The sequence below is a fragment of the Glandiceps talaboti genome, chromosome 10 (assembly GCF_964340395.1).
Source record: "Glandiceps talaboti chromosome 10, keGlaTala1.1, whole genome shotgun sequence".
NCBI lineage: Eukaryota > Metazoa > Hemichordata > Enteropneusta > Spengelidae > Glandiceps > Glandiceps talaboti.
In genome coordinates this window covers 18,808,502-18,830,831 of record NC_135558.1, presented here as the reverse complement: position 1 = coordinate 18,830,831, position 22,330 = coordinate 18,808,502, and the positions used below count along the sequence as shown (strand labels likewise).

Here is a 22,330-nt window from a genome sequence, read left to right as displayed (position 1 = left end):
TAAAATGGAAGTGAAAAGTTTGCTAAGTATACTTAGAAGTGAAATGCCACGATAATTTTCCGGTGAATTTATCTCGCCCTTTTTATGAAGGGGTACTATTATAGCCTTTGCCCAATCCTTTGGAAATATACCCGAGTCAAATAATTTATTAAATAATACTGTAAGGTAAGGGACTAGTAGCTGCTCTGATGATTTGAAAAATTCACCCAATATGCCATCAGGACCGGCAGACTTTCCTGCCTTAAGTCTCTGAATAGTTTTTGAAATTTCTTCACTTGTAATGGGACTATTTAATATGTCCCACGAAATATCATTGGAACAATGGTCAACTGAGTCTAAAAGATCGTGCAATTCATCTGACAAGGCAAAGTCACAATCATTTGAAGAATTCGGAGAAAAAAGATTACTAAAGTAAGAAAACCAATCTTCCGAAGTAATAGTATTCGCTACAGAACTAGTACGCATCAGTCGTTTCAGAGTAGACCAAAAATGCTTTGTATCAGAAATGTCAGAAACAAGAGTATCTCTCATTTTGCTGTAATATAAACGTTTCTTATTACGATAAGTGTTTTTGAAGTTCTGTTTTACAGACTTAAATTCACGAAGCATCTCTAAGTTGTTTGTTTTGCGAAAAGTTCTTAGCAATCTATATTTCTTCTCCTTCAACTTCTGACATTCCATATCATACCAGGGAGGTTGCTTAAATTGATCCATATTTCGTGGGATTCGCTTTGCCATGCCGGACTGCTTGGCAGCATAAATAAAAGAATTTTTTAAACTCGCTACAAAATTTTCCGGATCTGCATTTGGGTCATCAGTTATATTATTTAAATCATTTTTGTCAATTTCAGACTCTAAAGATCTAGAAAATAAAACAGCATTTTCCCTTGACCAAATAAATTTAACAAGGTCATGGCGCTCGTTCTTGTTAACAACTCTCTTAAACACCCCAGTAGAAATACTAAAGGACATAGGAAAGTGATCTGATTCTGGTCTTAAAACAATCGAAAAGGACGTTATTTTTGGAAAGAGGGTAGTCGATACCACCGTATAGTCAACAACACTGGTACCGGCATTGGCTGTACAAGTGAATTCGCCATGCTCGGCATCAACACCTGACCTTCCATTCAAAATATGTAAATTAAGTGTACAACAAAGCGATAACAGCGAACGCCCAAAATTATTTATCTCTTTGTCTTTTGACACCCGTCGTAACTTAAAGGAATCCCTATCATACAATACAGAATCTCCAATAACATGTGTTGTACTATCGTCGATAATATAATCAAATTCTTCGCCTGTGCGAGCATTTAAATCTCCAGAAAGAATTACATAAACATTGGGTAGGTCAGATAAAATATTAGAAATCGAATTCTCAATTAATTCTATTCCATTTCGTATATAAGTACATACTGGTGATTCAACAAACTTTAGAGTGTATGATATTAAGACCATGTTACCAGCTAATATATCTTAATAAAACTTTCAAAAACTTTCAAAAGCATGTTCAACTTACAGTTGGTGGTGATGATATTATTTAAATTATTCCTGACAATATTTTCAATGGATCGGATGACACATTCTGTGTGTAACAGACACCCAATAAAAATTCAAAACTACTCAGGTCTGAGTGAGTGATGAGTGAGTGAGTGAGTGAGTGAGTGAGTTATTTGTATGGCAAGATGTGTATGTGTAGTGTTTGCGTCAAGTGTATGTCAAATTTTAAACAAATATTAAAAAGTAAGTGCATTATGTACATTTTGGTGATACTATCAAAGTGACAATATAGTATCTTATGATATTTGAATATTTACTATTTTGGCAATTTCACCCTCTTGTCTAAAAGTATAGTAAATTCATTTCGCAAATTGAGCTAACAGACAAATAGTTTTAACTCTGGTTCTTATCGATATCGGTTGAATGATGAGTGAACTTTAGGCATTAATGGATATATTGTGATCAGTTGAATGTAAAGTATCAAAATGTAAAATGCATTAAATCAGTTGTCTTAATCATATTTTCATAGATTTATTTACCGACACTACCATGTGTGTGTGTGTGTGTGGGGGGGGAATTTTACATGTAATGGGTTATCAGATTTATTCACCGACACTACCATGTGAGAGAGAGAGAGAGAGAAAGAGAGAGAGAAAGAGAGACAGAGAGAGAGGGGGGGAGGGAGGGAGGGAGGGGGAAGGGAGGGAGGGAGGTAGAGAGAGAGTTGTACATGTATCATAGATTTATTTACCGACACTACCATGTGTGTGTGTGGGGGGGAATTTTACATGTAATGGGTTATCAGATTTATTCACCGACACTACCATGTATGTGTGAGAGAGAGAGAGAGAGAGAGAGAGAGAGAGAGAGAGAGAGAGAGAGAGAGAGAGAGAGAGAGAGAGAGAGAGAGAGAGAGAGAGAGAGAGAGAGAGAGAGAGAGAGAGAGAGAGAGAGGAGGGAGGGAGGGAGGGGGAAGGGAGGGAGGGAGGTAGAGAGAGAGAGAGAGAGAGTTGTACATGTAATGGGTTATCAGATTTATTTACCGGTCGACTCTACCGTGTGTGTGTGTGTGTGTGTGTGTGAGTTGTACTGGCTATTTTCTTTTATTATTACAAGTATTATGGCTTTCTGTGGATTGAAATCACCAATTACTTCGCACCCACGAAAGACAGAAACGGGTCAGGGCTGATTCTATTCCTTTTTCTACTTAATAAGTGCATTACACAGTAACACAAATGAACTTGTTACCGTGTCTATGTGTTCATATACAACACTGACGGTATTGGAAACTGCGCTATGTCCGATTTACCTCTACGAACAAGAGAACAAACTTAATAGATTTCAATAATCAAGATAGCTAGCTGCAGGTAAGTGGTATTTTTACCTCCCGTAAGGGTACGGGAGGTATTAAAAGGGGAATGTCTGTCTGTGTGTCTGTCTGTCTGTCTGTCTGTCTGTCTGTGTGTCTGTGTCATCATTTTCTAAAAACCGGCTGGCTCAATTGTAATGAAATTTGGGATATATAATCTTTAGGGTAATAGCTAGACCTGATTAGGTTTTGAGCCAGATCTGTTAATGTTTAATTAGAGAAATTTGCATATTATTATTAATGAAATCAACTAATTATGCAATATCTTAAGACTGCATACTTCAATTTCAATATAATTTAGTATATTCGTTAAACATAAAAATATACATTTGTCCTGTATAATTCGTTGATATACCTTAGAGCCTTAATGAATAATTTGCATAATTAATTATTTTTGGTAATTAGGCTATATCTTACGACTGCATGCTTCAATTTCAATACAATTCAGTACGTACATTAACCATAACAAATTGTGTATGTCCTATAAAGTTAGTTGATGTACCTTACAGTGTTAATGAATAATTTGCATAATTAATGATTTTCGGTAATAAGGCTATATCTTAAGACTGCATTAAGTAGTATCATACACTCTTACATACATTAACCTAAGAAAGCATGCTTGTCCAAAAAACAAAGCCTGTTACCATAGTTTTTCAGTTTAATGAGTTATTTGCATAATTAGTGGTTCCCTTACGGGAGGCGCTCAGTTTAAATCTGGTACAGATGATGTTTTTCTCGGAGCAGTGAATCATGTATAAGATGTAGTTGTTAAATTTAATAACAGACTTAAAGATACTGTAGAAAATAATCACTTAACTTGTCACCGAATTTTTGTCATTTTGCAAAATTGTACAAAATACCTTCATATAAACTCCTTCAAAGAGCACTTGAAAGGTGGCACCCACCCTAATGGTGTACAGTAGTTTCAGAACAACATTTCTAGCATGGATAACTTGTAATAATTGTACTACAAATGCAATCTGTACAAATGCAATTTCGCCACCTAACTATAACAAATTACTACGCCTCTAACACAATGGTTTTGATCATAAAAGGAATGTCCGATTTACCTCTACGAACAAGAGAACAAACTTAATAGATTTCATTAATCAAGATAGCTAGCTGCAGGTAAGTGATATTTTACAGATGATGTTTTTCTCGGAGCAGTGAATCATGTATAAATGGGAAAGATGTATGTAGTTGTTAAATTTAATAACAGACATAAAGATACTGTAGAAAATAATCACTTAACTTGTCACCGAATTTTTGTCATTTTGTAAAATTGTACAACATACCTTCATATAAACTCCTTCAAAGAGCACTTGAAAGGTGGCACCCACCCTAATGGTGTACAGTAGTTTCAGAACAACATTTCTAGCATGGATACCTTGTAATAATTGTACTACAAATGCAATCTGTACAAATGCAATTTCGCCACCTAACTATAACAAATTACTACGCCTCTAACACAATGGTTTTGATCATAAAAGGTTACAAATCAATTGCAAAGTGTATAACTTTTGTAATAACATATTTTGCAGTTTATCAATTTAAAGAGGAAATATTTTGATGGATGCCATTTAAGTGATTCAGACGTGGGTAGCGACTAGCGAGTGGTTACATATGCGGGACAAACGACTCGATCCTTCATCCTAAGGTATGTTAGAGAACTTTATGTGCTCATACCTACTATGTATAATACAAACTGGAATCTGATGAGATGTGGTGATTTGTAGTGTCTATAATGTGTACTGTAGTGTCCGAAATATACAATATGAAATCCGTATTAACGACTTTATCCTGAAAAGTCGAACCCTTTACATATGTTTCAACTTCACTCAAGGTTAAGAATATAGGTAAGAAACAGGAACTAGAACAGATACCACAGTTCAGACAGATTTTTCTTCCATAAAAATTCAAAACACAGTGCCCCGCCTCCCTCATTTTCAAAACAAGATGAGTTTTTTTTACCAAAATCCGATAGTATTATTAATTATTTTCGAAGAAACTTTTTTTTTTAAAACTTAAAAAATAAAAAACTTTAACAAAAATTTTTTTGACTTTCAATTATATATAATCCTTAAAAAATATTAAATAAATGAAAACTTGTTTGAATTAGATAATGTTAACATCGAATAAAAGTGTGGACTCCATCGAAAAACTACTTATAAACAGTTAAAATAGTTTGTAACTACGAAAATTATAAAATACTACAGCTAATATAGAATAATATTTTTAGCCTGAACGGCTTGCCATCGTGTATCACAATGGAAAATTGAAAACCTCCAGGGCCTATTTTATGTCTGAACTCTAATATATTCAGAAAAGTCTTGATACCACTTTATCTTTTGGGATTGTCATATTACAGAGCGATGTAGTGAATATTTTCCCCATCATCTTTCGTGTAAATATCAAAATGTTATATGACGGTATCTACAAATCTCGCCATTCCAGCTCGATTTCCATAATCTACCTATGGCTAGTTTAGTAGCAAATGACATTGGCCCTGTTTAATTTGTTAAAGAGTTTTCTTAAATAGTAATACCCTAGTGAGGTCGTACATGGTGATATTTAGCAATGTATACACTATATCAACTAAAATACCTCATCATACCTTGCATCAATTTACGTAGCCTGAGCACATTTTGTTAAGTCGATAAAATTAAAATTAAAATATGCGAAACTGAGAGACTCACACACTTTGTGCCAATAGATAACTTGATAATACAAAGGCCGAAGTCAAGTTTTAGTTGTATATATTTTTCATTTTAGTCAGCTAGACTAAATCGATAACGTTGAGGCGGTTCGACCATAAACAGTGGAGGGGAGACCAATTCGCTGAACACATGCAAGGCACAACTCTCAAAAATACCTGCTTACGCGAGTTGCCGTCATTCTGGTGTCACTATTACACACAATTTGCGGGGGAATATTGAATTTGCAAGTTACATATTGTTTGAAAATATCTCAATTATATGTGAAATTTGGTGTGAACGGTGATTTAGTAGTTGACGAAGTTGTGAGAAGCTCGCCAGTTTGCCTTGTCAAACGAGGTCACCTTCAACTTTGGTCAAATCAACTGCTTTCCACCTAAAATCTTGAACGGGCCTTGTCTTTTTCTTACAGTATAGCCATTTAAAGTACAAAATAATCTATTTTATAAAATTTATAAATTTTGGGAGCAAAAACACAGGGGCGAAAAACAAGGCGGAAATTTACGACCTCAGGCTCAAGTATGCTTCACAAAATCGCCGAAAAAATCAGTATTCCCATAAATAATTCCAAATTGATTCTTGTAGCACGAAGGGAGAAATATCAGTCGAGATTTTCGCTTTTATTGTATCTAAAATGACGAATTATTGTGAAATGATGTAAAGGTATGTTTATTAGAGTGACATATAATTACATAATATAATAGTAACAAAACAAGTCGACACAAATATATAATTACCCGGCCCAACGGGCTTACAAGTCACTACAGTCAGTGTACAATATATACAGGTAGCACTGTTGAAAGAAAAAAGCAGACTACATCCAAAAAATTGCGCAATGTATCATAATACGTTAGGTTTGTACATACAATATATCACACCTTCTGTTGAAGGCCCTTGAAACAAATTTTGAAACGAGTCTTGGATGTTTAGTCATGATGTGGCATGAATCATGCCTGATATCCATTTATTGATTTTATCCTGGAAACGTTTTTAGAATATTTGCATATATTTATGTATATCAATAAAATTCACAATGGCCATTATAACCATTGAAAACACCTATAATTCAGGAAAAAGATCTACATAAAGGCGTTATTTTTGGCATGATTGTTTCTTATTACCTACTAATTGATATTAACCTAGAAGTCCACCTGAAAATATGAACACATTTGCATATATCAGTCAAATTAAAACTGGCTGCCATCACTTTAAAAAAAAACATATTTCTGCAAAATTTAAAATTGAACATTTTAAAATTGAATTTAAAATTTAAAATTGAAACTAATCTGTCGTGAGTGTTCATTAAGATCTATTTGATGATAATAGCCTAGCATAGTCCTTAAATATTTGTGTAAAATTTCATAAATCAGTAAAAGTCAACTATATGCTCAGTTGCACTGGAAATATCTCATATTCCAATAAATATGTACTTTGATAAATTGTATTCCTCAGTAGAGAAGTAAAGAGAATTTTTCATAATATAACTATGATTCCTGTGTTGAAAATTGTAGTCTGAGATTATATTACCAGAATGGCAAGAACAAAGAAATTTGTAAGTTCTTCTTTTTTCACATAGACACTATAGCAGATATTGCTGTCACAGTTAGTTTCTGAAAGAAGAGCACATGCATAAATTAGTGAAGTCAGAGGGCAACTTGGCATCGACACTAAACTTTACTATAAATTCTGGTGATAATTTACCGGTAAAATTGAAAAGTTATACGGTGTTTTTTTTCTTATAACCACTAGCTTTCCAAGACAGTAACATTCCTCCAGAGCTTTTCAAAAGAGTTTGGCGACAGCCAATGATTTTTACTCTGGTGTGTTCAGAATTCGAGAAAGTATACTCCTGTTGTTAGATTACCGTGCGTACCAAAAACTATATTGAAAGTCAGAACACTTTCAATGATGCAATTATTATAAATTAGTGAAGTCAGAGGGCAACTTGGCATCGACGCTAAACTTTATTATAAATTCTGGTGAGAATTTACCGGTAAAATTGTGAAGTTATACGGTGTTTTTTTTCTTATAACCACTAGCCTTCCAAGACAGTAACATTCTTCCAGAGCTTTTCAAAAGAGTTCTGAATTCTGAATTCTTCTTCCATCACATCATTCTTTTAAGATCAGCGGAAAATACCATTTTCAGTAATGGGCATTGTAGTTATATTATGACAAGAGCCCTATATTTCATGACTGACCTGCCAAAAGTATTTTATTTACCAGAACTATGGGCTTTTATAAAGTGTAGCAAAAGGTTTTGAATTTTCTGATTTATGCTCATTTATATAAATAGTTAGGTTTCTTTTCTTGGTCATTCTAAAGAAATAGATCAAAAGAAACATTTTGTGCCTGTAATTTAGAATGAACTTTTGCAAATTAAGCTATTTCACAGAAATATGTTTTTGACAGTGACCATCTTATTTTTTTCTGATTTGGGTCCTATAAGGTTCATTCATGCCGCGCCCAATTGGTGCTTTTATCCAGCTTGTAACTATAAAATCCTCAAAACTGGTGTTAAGCAACCAGACATACGTTACGTAACGTGACGTTTAATTCAACTCAATTCAATTCAATTCAGTTCAGTTCAATGATCAATAGGTTCTATGACCACAAAAGAAAGAAAAGACGATGAACATTGAGATTTAAAACAGCCTGTACAGTTAGTTTAAATAGGTTAGAAATTAAACGAACGACTGTAAAACAGAGGTTTTCCGAACAAGAAGCACTCTGCAACGTCCAGATGGAAGCTAACCAAAGATATTGTATAAGGAATGAATACGATTATTTACAATTTTCTGGACTTTCTTTTACCTGCTGTGTGATAGTGACACGTCAAAGTAGTTTGGCGACAGCCGATTATTTTTTTTCTGGTGTGTTCACAATTCGAGAAAGTATAGTACTCCTGTTGTTAGATTACCTAGACTGTCAACAGTCGTTCGTGCCTTGTTTGCTATGTTTCATCTAGAACAATGTCGTCTCCTCGCTCCGTAGCACTGACATACTAATGCGTACTGAGATCAGTTTATGTGTAATATTTATTCCACTGTCTCTTTTTTACTTTCTCTCTTGTTATGTTGATATGATTTTGAGTTTGTGGCAAATAAAATAAAATACTACTACTGATAGGAACTGCGATATCGATGATTGCCGATCGAAGGCACGAACTCCGACACTCCCTGATCAGTACGCGGTTATAGTATTACTCCGGATCGGAGTGAGGTGACGACTTTAGTTTTAGGTAAAACGTAGCAAAAAAGGTACCAACGACTGTCGACAGTCTGTTAGATTACCGTGCGTACCAGAAAAAAAAACTATATTGAAAGTCAAAACACTCTCAATCATCACTTGTATACCTATTGCGATGTATTCTAACTGACACCAATGATAAGTATATATGTATATATGTATAGATGGTAAGATGTAGACCGAATATTGAGCATAACAATGTGACTTTATTTCTGCACATGGATAGCGCTGAGATCGGAAGTTATACAGTGCTTTTTTCTTATAACCACTAGCTTTCCAAGACAGTAACATTCTTCCAGAGCTTTTCAAAAGATTTCTGAATTCTGAATTCTTCTTCCATCATATCATTCTTGTAATATCAGCGGAAAATACCATTTTCAGTAATGGGCATTGTAGTTATATTATGACAAGAGCCATATGTTTCATGATTGACCTGCCAAAAGTATGTTATTTACCAGAACTATGGGCTTTTATAAAGTGTAGCAAAAGGTTTTGAATTTTATATAAATAGTTAGGTTTCTTTTCTTGGTCATTCTAAAGAAATAGATCAAAAGAAACATTTTGTGCCTGTAATTTAGAATGGATTTTTGGAAATTAAGCTATTCCATAGAAGTATGTGTTTGATAGTTACCATCTTATGTTTTTCTGATTAAGGTTCATTCATGCCAAATTGGTGCTTTTATCCGGCGTGTAACTATAAAATCCTCTAAACTGGTGTCAAGCAACCGTTACGTCACGTAACGTAACGTGACGTTTAATTCAATTCAATTCAGTTCAGTTCACTCCAATAATCAAATTAGTCCATTGATAACAAAATAATGAAAATACGATGAACATTGAGATTTAAAACAGCCTTTACAGTTAGTTTAAATAGGTTAGAAATTTAACGAACGACTGTAAAACAGAGGTTTTCCAAACAAGAGGCACTCTGCAACGTCCAGATGGAAGCTAACCAAAGGCATTGTATAAGGAATGAATACGATTATTTACTGAATTTTCTGAACTTTCCTTTACCTGCCGTGTGATAAGTAGTAGTTTGGCGACAGCCATTGATTTTTTCTGGTGTGTTCAGAATTCTAGAAAATATACTCCGGCCGGCTGTTAAATTACCGTGCGTACCAAAAAACTGTATTGAAAGTCAGAACACTCTCAATGATGCATTTGTATATCTATTGCGATGTGTTCTGACTGACACCAATGATCAGTATATATGTATTGTATGTAGACCGAATATGGAGCATAACAATGTGACTTTATTTCTGCACATGAATAGCGCTGAGATCGGAAGTTATACGGTGTTTTTTTTCTTAGAATCACTAGCTTTCCAAAACAGTAACCCTCTTTTATATTGGGGTCAAGAGGCCGGCCAGGGAACACTGCATTGTGTCGTGAAACTTGAATATTTGCATTGGTCAGCGCGAATATATTACAGCGCAACCGATCTGCTGTAAACCTACAACTAGTATTTCAAATGGATGTTTTTCAGTAGCTAGTATAATTAATGGGGAGACCATATTTTTGTTGTTATTGTGAAACTCGTACCAGCCCAAATTTGTATTTATTATCTACATGTACGGTCCATGGACATTGATTAGTTCCTACGAACTATTTCCATGGCCCTCACCAGAAATGTTTATCCGTTGCTTTCAGAGTTTGTGTATATATTTTTCTCTTCTGGTGGAATAAATTTCAATTCAATTCAATTCAATTCAATAGTGGTATTGGACACCGTTTCTCTACCCAAGCAACTGAAGTGTTTTGAATTCCTGTGAAATTAGATGGTAAACAATGAGGCCACGCCTCCATGTGAGATTGTTTTCAGTAACGAGAAAGTGAAACGGCTCACTGTTGACGGAAAAACAAACCAACCAACCAACAAACTGGCAAACAAACAAACACACAAACAAACGAATACACAAACATACACACATACACAACCAAACTAACAAGAAACTGAATATCTTTTATACGCAAGTTTTCAAGTTTTGATGGAGACATACATAATTGACGACGTTGCCTTTTGAATCATTGAAGGTGTTTTGGTATCTCGTTTCAGCGGTATCAATTTTACTAGCGTAACTTGGTCAGTAGCTGACATTTTCCCATCTATTTACATCCTACCTGCCGCAGTATTACAGTGTTTTTGCGTGGTAGAAATTAACAACACTACGACCTCCTGTCCTACATTATCGGCCTGCAGGACGTCTTCGATAATTGACCCTGGGGTATTTTAATACGCATTGTATTAATTTTTGCTCTCAAAAAACAGCATCTAGCAAATATCGAATATGTGAACATTATAAATGCATTGTTAGAAACCCATATTTACTAACACCTGTTATGAAATGGTGGTTGGAACAGCCTACATAAAGGTGGCTAACTTAGGGAGTCAATTGCAACTCAACTCGTTTCCATCGTCTTGTTCTGGGTTTTGTACTTTACCGTTAGAAAAAAAAGTATCCAAAATATTATGAACAACATTCCTGTTAAGATGGTAATCGTGTATTCTTAATGTACAACGATGTACGTTCTGGAGTAAGATTATCTGACCTATGGCCAAAAGTACCGAAACAGCCTCTTTTTAACAAACGATCCCAAGTACAATACACGTAAACGGGCACACTCATGGTTGTCAATTAATTCATCAGCAGCTTTTGTGTTTCTTTTCCAGTCAACAACAGCCAGACATGGACACATACAATACTGACACTACGGAGACCCCCGATTGCAATGCCATTACATCAATACTACCATGGTTATTGGAAAGTACTAAATATGTACCTAACTGGTATATCAATATGACACTCTCGGATCCAAACTCTTTGATAAGTACGCCATGGAAAACCCACACTACCACTTGTATTGGACGGAATCCTCAATCCTAAGGGAACATGCCGGTAAACTACCTCTAAAATAAATACAAACTCATTCAGCAATATATCAAATAGGTCTTTTGATTAAAGAGATTATAGATAATAAAATGATGTTGATTTTCTTTTTCAATCAAACATTATAATAATTTTAACATACAAATGAACAGTATCAATTACAGGAGAACAAAGGTGATGCTGAGATTGTCTTATATGTATTTCCTTATACTTATGGAACTCAGAAACATCATTTTCACCAATACTGCACTGAGAAGTCCTTCTAAAATACAGTTATAAAAATTGGACTTTTATTGTTTAAAGAGATTTAGGAGCTCCTAATACTATACAATGTTTGATCTCAAAATGTCTCACAGTATAAAATACCTCTTCTTAGCCAGAGATGACAATTTTCATGACTCTAATTTTACCTTCCGTAAGGGAAGGTCATGGCATATTTTGTCTGTCTGTCTGCCTGCCTGCCTGCCTGCCTGCCTGCACGCACGTGTATGTATGTATGTATGTATGTATGTATGTATGTATGTATGTATGTATGTATGTATGTATGTATGTATGTATGTGTGTGTGTATGTGTTAGTGTGTGTATGTGACTGTGAGTGTGTTTCTAACCACCTTATCTACATAATGAACTGAATGTGTTTTTGCTTTCCAAAAGAGAGAGCTTTTTTATCATAATTTTTAAACGAAAGTTTCCATAACAATCCTTAGGAACAAACATCAAAATCAAATATAACCTTTTCAAAACAATCATTTGCACCCTGTTTGAGTAAATATGAGGGGTTTACAGGATTTACACTTCCGTTACTTGTATAGACAGTGGCCATTTCTCTTAGTACCTTATTTATGCAAAATATAGAACAGAACTGGTTGTAGAGCATAGTAATGCAAGTCAAAAACATTGTGCGATCGTCCCTTTCGTGATTTTAAACGTATCCCCATGTCCTCACATTATTCATCATTTGGTTTTCAGATGAAATGGTATCATCTTTGGGTGGTCACGTGACGATGTTGTCAGAACTTGGAGCCGGCAGCTCCACTAAGACGACTTACATCATACAAGCAATGCTGAAGCAAAACACGTTTTAACATTTGTACCAATAGATATAGCTGGAGGTAGGAAGTTTACTATGGTTTGCCTCATTGTCTGACTGTTAGTCTATGGTATATATAATCAATGATCTACCTTTGGAGATATTGATAGCATCATGACAAATATGTCGTATATGTATAATGTGCATATTATCATCTAATTTGAATGATCAATAACATATATATATGTGTGTCTTCAGTTTAGACCTGATTACCCTTGGAGCAATAGGATACTATGTAATTGGGCCCTGTGTCCGTGCGTCCGTCTGTCCGCGCGTGTCTACCTCTATCTCATATATGCATTTTCCAATTATAACCAAACCTTCGATAAGTGTCAGTTACATTTTGCAGTTGTATGGTACACACTGATACACTACATAAAATAACATTGACAGTCATCTTCAGAGTCCATTAGAGTTTTCACTACAAATAGCTGTAGCCTTTGCAAGGTGGAATCAGGGGCATGTGGCAACAATTCTGGTGAAATCCGAAAATGATAATGATATACTGGTAATGAAGGCCCAAGTTAGCTATGAGTCACATTTACATGCTAAATTACATACTTATTTATAGTATATTTTAATAAACTCATTATACACGTCTACACATATTTGTTATTTTAGGTATGAGGTCAGCAATGATTATATGTATGTATGTATGTATGTATGTATGTATGTATGTACTTGTACACTTTCTGGTCTTTTAATTAATGAAACAAAAAATTTATATAAATATGGAAGACTCCAAAAAAGAATAAAGGAAAAGAAAGTATACAGATAGATTTAGTCTGTAATTTTTTATCTGTTACCAACATTGGAACATGATCATGGTGCAAATTCGACGCTTAGTTCGCTCGCGATAGCTGACACGCTACTTGCTGTGCTCGAGCTCAAATGCATTCCTTGCTTATTACAGAGTTGTAGGAAACGGCATCGAATAAACCAATCAGGACGCTTCAAATCGAACATTTGACCCATGAATTTTCTCTCGAAGCTTAATACCACCTGCTGCCCTCTTGTGGTGAGATATATATTTCGCATGTTGCAGTACGTTTGTGGAGTTTGCGGGACATTAAAACAGATTGCCGAAACAGCATATTATTTGAAATAAAGCTCCAAAATGTCGCGTCTTTTGCGAGGGAAATAAACAAAAACGTAATTGATAATATTTTACTTTAGGGAGCGATCAGTTTTTTACAGCCGGGGGTGGGCAGGCGATTTTTTGTTCATGTTGTACTTAAGAATAGTGACCCCCCCCCTGCAATTCATCCACAAAACAATCCACCCCCCCCCCTCTGACAAATAAAAAAAACCAATACCCCCCCCCCCCTCTGTTGACAAGAAACACTCTTTTTGTTCTTGCAAAAGACACTCTATTCTCAAAGCATAATACCGCACACTACATAGTTAATTTTACATGTTACATTTTCAGTAATATTAAGTGTATCTGGTAAATTGCTAACCCAAATCCATTGCTTCACATGTATAAAACTCTTTAGATAGGGGTAGACAAAGAAGAAAAGTGCATTTCTCTCCTTTCTATAATGAGAACAAAGAATTAAAAGATGAAATTCATCTTCTACCATATTCTTATAAAATTTACAGTTTAGGAGTACACCGTCTCCCCAACTCAAATTGAATATTATAAGCCGAAATTCTAAATTTAGTCACTAGTTTTCTACAAACCGGATTTTTAATTTGCAGAAGACTATTTCTCAAAACCAACAACTGTTTTAAACAATTTATATGTTCTCATTTTGTTGTTATCAGTACTATTTCTTCTAATGTCATTATGTAATTCCCAATACCAAGATTTACAAAATTCTTGACATAAATTATCATGAAACTAAACTTCTTGATTGTAGAATTAAACATTAAATTAAGATTTGGCCACATACTGTTGTCACTATATTTATCAAGTGAAATTCTTATATAAATGTCCCATTTTGAATACATGTAGGCTGCTCTGAATAAACCATCTCCATCAACAATTAATCTATATACTTTAACATCAGTGAAATTTAACAGGAAAACGATCTTATTCTCCAACACTACCACATCTTGGTACCTTCTTAGAAACCCAAAGTAGAAATCTATTTTTTTTTAAAAACATAACAAAAAAAACCAAAAAACTCTAACGTCATCAAGACGATTTCTTTTGCTATCAATTTCATAACCCCAAACTTCACAGCTGTAAGTCATCATAGGAACAATTTGATGATCAAATAGATCTAAAGCCTCATCAATAGAAATACTCTTATATAATTATAATAATAAATGAAGACTTGTGCACTTCATGACAATTTTCAGAGTTCATGGAAGAAAATGGAAAGATTTTGACGGCCACTTATAATGGTTTACAAGTTAAGCCGTTCGCTGGAGAATATTTGGAGGGAATTCGTCATTTGAAGTACATTCAAGAAAGGAAACTAATTATTTTTCTTGGAAACAGTTTAAGCAACATACCAATACACAATTTGGAGTCGTTTCTACTTCAAGTCAGGGATGCCATGGGTAAGTTATCTCACTCACAATGAACTACCTAGTTTTATATTCAACATTAACTTTACACACTTTGCTACTAAGATGTACAGAAGTTTTTTTGAATACAACTTTAACAGATAGATTGGTGCTGAGCTTATGACTTGAGGTTAAAAAATGCCGTGTACGATATTGCTTTCGTAATAATCATTGGTTGGTCTGATTTGGCATGGAACTACACGTATTTAAATTCGTGGCTAAGTGTCTATTAGGTCCAAGTGTATTTTGCCGATCGTGAACTCTGTAGTACGCGATGAGTAGCGCATTTCAACTTTCATGCTTAGATGGATGGTATTTGCTAATTTGTGATTTTGAATGGTAAATGTGTTTCTTTTCCATGTGTCCAGAGTCCCCATATGTCATGTATATATAAAATTATCATTATATATAATAATAATAATAATAATAATAATAATAATAATAATGTTTATTTTCGCCAGAAAAAAAAGACACAATATCTCGTACAAAGAGCTCGACATTACAAATAAATTTACAGAGCTTAATGTTATAAATTATTCAGATTAGAAAACACACACACACACACATGTAAGGTGAACATTTCTGGCGGGGATCACAAATAGTTCATTCGAACTAGTCTGAATGTGACCCTCAGACACAATGCGAAAAATACTTTTAAAGGTGAACGTCTGTGAAAGATGGTCGAACGGTATAAGAAGTATAACAGCTGTATATGCCGATGGGTAGATTAGTTAACAGTAAATGATATCTACATAACATAACAGTGGAATAGCACTGAAAAGAGAAGTTTAGCTGGTAAGTAGCCAGTTCTTCAAGTGATACTTAAATTCATGGCGTTTATTGAGATTCTTGATAAAGTCTGGTATTGAGTTCCAGTGTTTGGTTGCAGCGTACTTGAAGCTATGATGGTTCAAAGAAAGATTAAATTTTGGAGTATAAAAATTGTCACTTGTTGCCTGTCGTGTTGAGTAACTATGAGGTAAAATGTCGAGGTAATTATCAACGCTGTGCGCAAAGCGACTACTCTTTAAATCAAAAATAAACATACAGGTACTAAATTTGCTCTGTTTATGAATATCTAAAATATTAAGTTTACGAAAAATAGGAGCAGTGTGAGCACGAAAGTCTGCGAAAGTAATAAGGCGAACTATTTGCTTCTGTAACTTCAAGATAGGATTTAACAAGCTCATATAGGTATTGCCCCAAATTTCAATACAATACGATATGTGTGGTAAGATCATGGAGTTGTACAGTAGGATAAGTGTTGATTGGGGAACGATATGACGGAGTTTTGAAATAATCCCTACAATTGGTGCAATTGAATTTCTAACCTTGTCAATGTGAGGTTTCCAAGTCATATGTTCATCTAGGAATACTCCCAGATAGTTGGTTGAAGAGACACCAAGTATGGGAGAATTACCAGTGTTCAGACTACCAGATACATTGACGGATCTCTGGGGTGTTTTTATTATCATGTAGTTCGTTTTTTCGGAATTTATAGTCAGTTTGTTCGCATTACACCAATCGCAGACTTTCCTGAAATCAATATCGATCTGATTTAGATTGACAGTATTAGTCTGGTTCTTGATAAATTGGAATAAATTCGTATCATCTGCAAAGAGTCTGAAGTCAAATGATCCAGTGGAGTTAACAATGTCATTGATATAGATTAGAAACAAGATAGGACCTAGTATTGATCCTTGCGGAACACCACAACTTATTGACATGCATGATGAAGAACTATCACTGACATTTACAGTTTGCTTACGATTGGTCAGATAGCTTTTGAACCAGAGTAGTGGTAAACCCCTTATGCCATAATGTTCTAATTTACATAACAAAATGTCATGATTGATTGTATCAAATGCTTTTCTAAGGTCTATAAAAATTCCAAATGTCAAAAATCCCTTGTCCAATTTTTCAGCAATGTTAGCGACCAGATCAGCAAGAGCCAGTTTTGTACTGTGCTTCTTGCGAAAGCCGAACTGTGTTTCTATTAATTATAAAATATTATATTTTTCGAGGTAGTTAAGTAATTGCTTATTTATAACGGATTCAATTATTTTGCTGATAATTGGCAAGATCGAGATCGGTCGATAATTACCAACATCTTGGGCAGAGCCCTTCTTATAGACTGGGATCACTTTTGCAACTTTTAAATCATCTGGGAAGGTACCTTGGATCAGTGAACAGTTAATCACATGGGTGAGTGGAGCGGAAATTATATTTGCGGCATGTTTCACCAATTTTGGATGAACCATGTCTTGCCCGGTGGCTTTTTAAGGGTCCAGTTTTTTAATTTCACTAAGAACTTCGTTCTCACACACAGGTCGAAAGTAAAAAGAGTTGACGTAGTTACCTCTAAGGTATTGATTAACATCAGAAATAGTTGTTATCCTCGCTGCAAGCTTAGGACCAACATTCGTAAAGTAGTAATTAAATTCTTCAGCTATATATGTAACACAATATCAAAAAAACTTACTGTGCAGTCGTTATACAATATTTCATACTGTTATTGCGATCATCAGAGGACTAATGGCATATTTCTATGCAGTTCGAAAATTATATCTCGTGACTTGTCTAATGTTCTATAATTCCATTTAATCATGTGACATGACTGTCACAATGAGAGTTGCGTAAGTATATGTTATTTGCCAAATACCCTTCCATATCTTGCTGCGAGAGGTAATATTTCCGATAATAACGGAGAGTCGGAGGCAAGCCGTTATACGTAACTTTATCATCCAATCAGAGTGCGCATTTGCTCAGTAGTATGACGTAATGTTTACTATTTGCACATGTTGTGGTTTTTTGGACCTCACATGGTAAGAGGTACCCTTAGGGAAAATGAGTGTAACTTGTCTATTAAATGTAATATAACTTCAAAATGTACTTTAGATGGTAGAATATATATAGATGAAGGTACATAAAAAATATACAATGTTTGGTATGAAATTTGAAATTTAGGTGTAAAAGCCTAAGATTATATATATGAAAATGAAATATGAAAAGTGACGTCATTTAAAAGTGATGTGATTGTCATTTGACATATAAATGTTTCATTTAACATGGAAATGAAAATTTACATCATCGACATATCCATATTGACATCACTTCCAATGGCTGATATGTAAAACTATGGCAATAACTATAACTATAATTATATATAACTATATATATATATATATATAGTTATATATATATATATATATATATATATATATATATATATATATATATATATATATATATATATATATATATATATATATATTTTAAGGTTAGCCGTCATTACTTGGAGGAACAGGAATTCACCAAAATACACTAGTAAGTGAACTAGTGGCAACAACACCCTTGAGCAGTGGACTGTTAATATGTTCTGTTGTTCTATCTTTTTAGGTGAAAATGACAGATTTCTCGTTGGAATTGACCTAGTAAGAGACGAGGAAAAGCTTTTGTGTATGTATAGTGACCCAGGCACTGTAGTACCGTTTACTATGAATGTTTTGACTCGATTGAACCGTGATTTCAATGCGAATTTCAGAATGGAAGACTTCACCTTCCATTGCAATTACGTCAAAAGTGATGACGACAGTGGATTTATCAGCAAACCTCATTATATCCAGAAAGGTTTGACAAGCACAAGGGATCAAACGATTCATTTGGGTAGGTAGAGCAGGCCAAACCATTACTTGCATAGGTTTACGAGATCATCTTATTTCTTCTATCATGAACACATTCTGGTCTCTCTCACGGTATTAGAATTAGAATTAGAATTAGTTTGTTTATATAGCGATATGTCAACGAAAACATTATCCACACCGCTTTACAATAATACGCAAATGTAAAAGAAGACAGAAGTAACCAAAATCAATCCGAAAGAATATAAATGTAAATAGTCTAAGCAGGGTTCGTAATAATAGATAGTGACAGTCCGACAATGGAAATGGTGTGTAGCAATGTTCTCGATACCATTATTAATACTTGCATACTTTCAAAGCAGAGAGTATGCCGAGATAGAAAAATTCCAATAGTCCATCACCGTCGAATATGTGGAAATATCATTACACACTGATACATAGAAAAAATAGCGCCAATGGCGATGTAGCATAACTGTATTTAGCTGTTGCTATGGACCTGATCTTGTTTCTAGGCATATTTGCATACATTTTGGAATCTTTATTAACTTGCCTGTCCTTCCCACTTTTCATCTTGCAATATAAACCATCAATTAGCTGTTGCTATGGAAGTGGTCTTGTTGTTAGGCAAAATTGCCTACATTTTTTTAATCTGTATTTACTTACCTATCCATCCCTGTTGTCATCTTAGTAATATGCATAGTCATTTCACTGTTGCTAAGAGTGTGGTCATGGTTGCCAGGGCCGATTGTGTCAAAAGGTTTTACAAGAATGGCAGAATAACACCTCCAGAAACATACCCACCAAGTTTCAACCCCATTCAACACGCAGTTTCAAGATATAAATTTTTATACAAAATTTACATATTTAGACGTGATTTGCATATCGCTAATGGGATTATAACCTTGTGAATACAATTTCATCTACACATGTCCAGATGTAGCTCAATTTCAGATCCGCCGAGTAGTTTTGAAATTTAAGTTTTTTGACCAAAAATCATATTCTTTTTACCCAAATCATACACCAGTGGTTATATCATTTTGGTTTGAACAATTTCCTAACTAGACAGCCAAGGTACTATACCCACCAAATATCATGGCAATCAGTCTAACAGCTTTTGACCTTCAAGTTTAACACACACGCACACACACACAGACAAACAAACAAACAGACACACAAACAAACAAACAAACAAACAAACAAACATACATACATACACTTTGCCATGCCTATTGCACTACTGAACTTTATCAGTTCAATTGTGCAAAAAAGGCTTCGTCGAATCATTTGAAAGAACGTGATTTTTGTTTGATTTTGAAATTTACAAAACTCAGGTATTTGCTTCATCACATTTACAGTGTAAGTAATGCATATGGTGTGTTTTGATGTAGATAGTGTTAGCTATGAAGTGATTACAAGGCATGTCTGGTAGAAACTATTTTCAGCATGACAAATTCCGAAATCCTAGATTACGCACGTCATGGTGGCGTTGGCGATGGTGGTGGTGAAGGTGGTGGTGGTCGTGGTGGTAATACCAGTGGTGTTATACGTAGTGATGATGATTGTCGTGCAGGAGTTAATAACAGTAGCATACTAGTTGTACAAAAAAATTAACAGAGATTGCTATCACATGTTTCCTTTATCATACAGGGGCAGTGAATGTCGACTTAGAATTTAAAAAGGGAGAGATATTATACACCCATGAATTGGAAAATCTGAGTATTAAGTGGACCTGGGAACAGATCACAGATGTGTTTGCCAAAGTTGGGATGTCTGTCGATAACAAGTGGTCCGATCAAAATGAGAAGTCTGGTTTGGTAATGGTGAAGCTAATGTTAAATGATAATTAACTAGTGTCATTGCAACCAGTAAGAGATCTCACTCGATCAATCAATCAGTGATTTTTTGATGTTATATGGGTTCCAATATTCACAATTAGGCAATCAAATACATTGTTTTCCATGAACTTCCCCAAAACCTACCAGGCAGATAGAGGAAAAAACCGCAGAAGGTACCACAATGGTAGTATGTTGTATAAAATTCACTTTTCTTTTGATCCATTTTTTGTTTATACTTAAATTTTCTAGACTGGTGAAGTATAAATATAATCAGATTTAAACTGAATGCCTTCCGTAAGGGCAAAGTTTTCTCCTTCTTACAGAGATTAGATGGAATACACCAGAACATGATTGTTAATTGCACATTGCTATAAAGATCATGATGTAAATATTTGTGTGTGTTGTCATTATTTCATTTGTTTTTGTTTTCTGTTCCGGTTGTTTGATATTCTTTGTGCTATAATGTTTTCCTTTGAATGTTTAGACTTTTGACAATATGTCTTGTTTGCCTTTGGTTTTTGCCTTTGATTTTCTGCCTTAGCCGGTCTTTTGCCAGTTGATCGAATCTGACCAGTTTATTCTATTGCTCACAATAGACTCAACTAATTCCCATCAGTGGAATTTCTCCTTCTGGAGTAAATATGTTAGTGTTTGTTTGAAGGGTTGGTGAGTATATGAGTGAGTGTTGCACAAGTGTATTAACTCTGATATTAGTGTTTGTTGGTAAAGTTGATGACTGTAGTGTGTTTGAATGTCTGTTGTATCAGTAAGGATGTAAGTGTTGGTTTGTAAGGGTAATAATGAATATAGGAATGTCTGTTGCAGTTGTCTTCTTCTCCACCTGGATATCTTCAGTCGGTCAAGGCGAATCTATGACATACCAAAAAAGAAAAGAAAAGAAAAGAAAAAAGTGTTACTTAGATATTGAGATCATGGCTTTAAACAAAGCATCTTGGATTGTTACTCTTTGTTTATTTCAATTGTGAGCCAAGATTTCTCTCTCTTTTTCTCGATTGGTCACTTGCTGTGTTCGACAGGTGTAAGCACAATTTGGATTGTTTAACATTCAAATGAGCTTTATAAGGCGAGCCACACCCCATTCGTGACACTTCCAGAACGGGCGCCTTGCCGTAGGTAGTGTCGCTCAATGTCTCTCTAGGTCTAGCCAACGTGTGGGGTAAGAGTTTATGTACTAGTTATAATTCATTATACTTGTGTTACTTTTATTAGTCCTATTTAATGAATTATTGTTCGCCTTATTATGTATCTGCTTTGAGTTGTGTAAACTTTCGTATGCTTTTCTTTTTTGTATACTCATTGTAGGTTTTTTTCTTGTCTTCTATTGTCTACACGTGAGTGCGAATAAAGTCTTGTTGTAGAGTGAAACACGTCTCTTCGCCGCTGTTATTCAGTGTTACATTTGGCGTAGTCGGCAGGATTGCGGTGAATTGAAGACTGGTAACTCAAGCAGACTTGGTGGCGAATTGGAAACCTCGCCGTTGGAAATTGACATATATATCCTAACTGGTG

The 22,330-nt window shown here is 34.7% G+C and overlaps 1 pseudogene; it reads left to right on the top strand.

The window, feature by feature from the left end:
* The first annotated feature begins 295 nt into the window (after positions 1-295).
* LOC144440718 (histidine N-alpha-methyltransferase-like) lies at positions 296-20,812 on the top strand (annotated as a pseudogene).
* The last annotated feature ends 1,518 nt before the right edge of the window (positions 20,813-22,330 follow it).